This window comes from Pinus tabuliformis, chromosome 6 (assembly GCF_031772625.1).
Source record: "Pinus tabuliformis cultivar Carrire ecotype Pingquan chromosome 6, CPIR1, whole genome shotgun sequence".
Classification (NCBI taxonomy): Eukaryota; Viridiplantae; Streptophyta; class Pinopsida; order Pinales; family Pinaceae; genus Pinus; species Pinus tabuliformis.
The window spans coordinates 136,135,752-136,140,544 of NC_142292.1; the positions used below are offsets into that span (position 1 = coordinate 136,135,752).

Sequence of the window (4,793 nt, forward strand, 5' to 3'; positions counted from 1 at the left end):
CGTAGATATGAGACTTAGCCAAACAAAAAGAAGTGGAATAGCCACCCGTTTGCTCATCCACGTTTCATGTTGGAGACATGATTGCCGTTACACCAAAGCCCGCAGGTGTTAGTAAACAGACACATCAATAGATTTAAGCACATGTCAGGAAACACACGGGGAGCATTGACCTTCTACATCGCCATTAACGGGGAGCAAAAAATCTCCCCCCCCCCCACAACATGAGCCCAGTGTGTTTTGAACTCGAGACCTCTGGCTCTGATACCACTTGTTGGAGACACGATTGCCGTTACACCAAAACTAGCAAGTGTTAGTAAACAGACATATCGCTATATTTAAGCACATGCCACGAAACACACGAGGAGTGTTGACCTTATAAATCGCCATTAACGGGGAGCAACCATTTCAAATAAATCACCGTCACGTTATGCCTTCAATGTCACAAAAGTAAATTATTTTTTATTCATCGCTTAGTTCTCCCCACAACCATAGCCCTCGATATGAGACTAAGAGGAAGGCATATTCTAGGTTTATTCGCCCATATCGAATCCCAAATTAAATTAAATTAAATAAATAAAAAAGCGACTATGCCCACCTTGGGTGGATATACAAACGCTTACTAGGAAAAAAATAATAATTAAACAATATGAAACAAAATAATAACTAGGAACTAGGAATTCCACTCAGAGGTGCAAAGGAACATCGAAAGTTAAAAAAGCTAATCATTTTGTTTCCTATTATCAATGTTTTTTTCTATTCTATTTCAATTTCATTGTTTTTTCCTCTCTTCCCTTGTTTCTCTAGCTCATTTTGTCTTAACTTTATTGTTTTTATCTTTCTCTGCATGGAGGGTGAGGAAAAAGTAAAGTGTAAACTTAAAGGTAGTATGCATAAAACAAAGATATTATGTCGAAAACAAGAAAAGGTGTAAGGATCATCTTTGACGTGCAAGCGTCAGAGCATATTCAGTTTGGCCCACTCGATTAGTTGTTATGGGGCATATTGTACGATTCTATCACCAGTGAAAATTGGTTGGATTTTGGGTGTTTATTCATGGCATTTGATGCCCTAAATTGGTTAAAACAATTCCAATTGGGAGGGTTTTTGCAAACCCTATGCCGAGGAGGATTTGATCTACATACACCTAATTGGGCCCGGGGCTAGGAAGGATATGAAGAGGATCTAATTTATTTTGATTTGGTTGTTGCCATTTATTTTATATCTGCAAACATAAACTAAAAAAATAAAAATAAAAAAATTGAAAGAGCAAGGGTATTTAGTCAACCATTAAAAGAAATTCAAACATATAACTTAGGAGATGTTCTCAATTTTCTTAATGTAGTGCCTTAAGCACATCCATATCTAGGCAACTAGTCGTTTTAGCATGGCTTGCGTGGGTATATTTCATGTGTCAAGTCCGACGGGTGAAAATTTCACTTGGACTTGGTACCAACCTTCATCTCTTTCAAACTCATTCAATATGCATGTAATTGAACACAATAGTGGGATCTTGGTTAAGAGCTTAACACTCCATTGAGCGATTGGACCATTGTTCTATTGATATTAACGAATGATTTTAAAAATGGAGAAGGATTCAACCTCCAGTCTTAAAAGAGATTCACATTCATCTATATCTGTTTTAGAACATGAGGGAATGTCTGGAAGTGAAGTGCAAGTTGTTGATGTAGAGGATAATGATTTATCAGTTCATGGTGAAGCATTAGAAGTTCCAAAGGACTAATAATGCAAATGCTTATGAGACAAATAAAACGTCAAAAAATATTATCAATGCTATGACTAAGAATTTCATAGGAGGCACCCCTATTCAAGCTTTTGATAATTTAATAGAGGAGGAGAGGAACTCAAAAGAACAGATGGAACTTGTTCCTCTATTGATCAGGGGAACATTAAATTCCTATCAAATTAAGGGTGTAAAGTGGTTGATTTCTCTGTGGAAAAATGGGCTCAATGGAATTCTAGTAGATCAAATGGGTTTAGGAAAGACGGTGAAAACTATTGGTATCCTTTCTCATCTCAAGGGGATGGGCATGCATCGGACCTTTTTAATAGTTTCTCCTCTTCCAACTCTCTCGAATTGGGTGAATGAAATCAATAGGTTTTTTCCAAGCATGAATGTTATGATCTATCACGACTCCAAAGTTGAGAGACAAGAGCTAAGGAAAATCCACATGCCTCACACAGTGGGCCCAACATTCCCTATTATTGTCACTTAATATGAGGTTGTTTTGAATGATAGCAAGGGTTTGGCTCGCTATCACTGGAAATATATAGTTTTTGATGAGGGACACCGATTAAAAAACTCCAACTGCAATTTGTTGAGGGAATTGAAAACCTTACCTGTTGAAAATAAGTTGTTTTTCACTGGAACACCCCTACAAAATAATTTGGAATAGCATTGGTCCTTGCTCAATTTCATTTTTCGTTAAATATTCACATCAGGTGAAGAGTTTGAATCTTGGTTTGATCTAGATGGGAACCAAAGAAATGGGATGAGGCAGGAAGAAATTGAAGAGAAAAGAGGAGTTCAAGTAATTTCAAAGCTTCATTTGATCCTTAGACCATTTCTTCTCAGAAGGCTAAAAAAGAGGTTGAGAAGTCCCTACCCATGAAAAAAGAGATAATTTTATATGCAAATATGATAGAACATGAGAAGCACACCCAAGATCCATTTGGTCAACAAAACACTTGAGGTTTATTTTCACAATAAATCTGAAAATGGCAAAGACCTAAAGGGAAAGTTGAACAATTTGATGATTCAGCTACGAAAGAATTACAACCACCATAATCTTTTAGAGTGACAATTTGATCAATCATTTGAATATCCACCGGTGGATCAGTTGGCTAGAAGTGTGGTAAATTTGGTTTTCTAGACAGGCTATTAACACATTTGAAAGCTCAGAAAGACAATAGACTGATATTATCTCAATGGACTAAAGTACTTGACTTGATGGAATATTATCTAAGCGTGAGAAGATATGGGGTTTGTCGCATTAATGGAAGTGTTAAGTTTGAGGATAGGAAAAATCAGATAAGGGATTTCAATGACCTAGATAGAAACTTTTGTATATCTTTACCAAGCACACATTCTGGTGGTCTTGGAATTAATCTTACTGCTGCATACACTTGTATTATCTATGATAGTGATTGGAATCCTCAAATGGATATGCAAGCTATGGATTGATGCCACAAGATTGAACAAACATGACCTGTACATGTTTATAGGCTTATCACAACCCACTCTGTGGAGGGTCACATGCTTAAAGTAGTGTTTGGTAAGTTAAAGTTGGAGCACTTGGTGATTGAGAAAGGGAAATTTTTTCAGGAACAGAATACCAACATGCTAGAGGAATCAGATCTACTTGCTTTGATCCAACAAGAAAAAGATGAAGAGGAGGAACTCATTGAGTGTGAAATTAGTGAATCAAATCTTGTCAGGTTGATGGACCGTTCTGATATGCTAAATGATTAAGCTGAACATGCAAGTGAAAATGTTAATACTCTTCCTCTCGAGGGCCCTGGTTGGGAGGTAGAAGTACGCAATGGACAAGGTGGCAGTATGTTTTCTTCAACTAAAAGGCTAACAAAAATTCTCTTCTGATACCAACGACTTGAATTTATATGGTTAGTCTAATAAACCCATTCATCACATTCAACAATTAAACGACACTCTTCATACTTCAAGAATTTGATTCAAGAAGCTTTTCTTTGTGAATGGCAAGTTACTATCACAACACAAAATTGCAAATCACGATTTTTTTTTACCCTAAAATTTATTAAGATTTAAGTTGTAAAGCATGAATCTTGTTTCATACTAATTTATTAAGATGGCTTGTGGTGAATTATCTCTCCATTGAAGACCATGAGCTATTTCCCAAGATATAATAATTGATGGAGGAATCTCAGATGACGCCTACGGATGTAACTGGACATCTCAGGAGTGGGGATCCCACCAGTGCCCTACATAGTCTAATTCAAGCTCTTGACAAGGCTAAATAAAGAATATTTTCGGCAACCATTGCACAAATTATTTCCCCTGTGTGTAGAGAATGTTTTTGATGATATGTTGTTGATTGGAAATGAAAAATATATTATCCAAGATTTGAAGACTCAATTGTCCTCCAAATTCAATATGAAGGATTTTGGTGTTGCGAACTATATTTTGGGCATGGAAATTAAATGATATCAAGAAAAGAGGAAGCTCTCGTTAAACTGGAGGAAGTATGTAGAGAAAATATTACTGATATTTAATATGCAAGATAGTAAATCAGTGAAGGTTCCTATTCATTTAGGTGTAAAGTTATATGTTGAACAATGTCTTGAGACAGAAGAATAGGAAGAAGACATGTCCTATGCTCTATATGCAAGCTAAGACAATAGCGTAATGTATGCAATGGTTTGCACTAGACCCATGCATTACACATGTAGTGGGAGTATTGAACAGTTTTATGTCAAAACTAGGGAAGGAACACCTAACAACAATGAAGAAGGTTTTTAGGTATTTACGTGACATTAGTGATTATGGTTTGTGCTACCAAGGAAGAATAGTATTGGACAGAGTTTTGGACATGCATGGGTTTGTTGATGTAGACTAGGTTGGTGATCTAGATCAAAGAAGATCTACAGGTGGGTATGTGTTTAACGTATTTGGAGGAGTAGTTAGTTGGATGAGTTAGAGGTAGTCTGTAGTGGAACTTTCAACTATAGAGGTTTAATACATGGCAACCATTCATGCAAGCAAGGAAGTAGTTTGGTTGCAGAGACTGTGTTCAAGT

At 36.5% G+C, this 4,793-nt stretch overlaps 1 pseudogene; it reads left to right on the forward strand.

Moving 5' to 3' along the window:
- Nucleotides 1-1,793: 1,793 nt before the first annotated feature.
- Nucleotides 1,794-3,619, forward strand: LOC149257740 (chromatin remodeling protein DDM1 pseudogene; annotated as a pseudogene).
- Nucleotides 3,620-4,793: the final 1,174 nt, after the last annotated feature.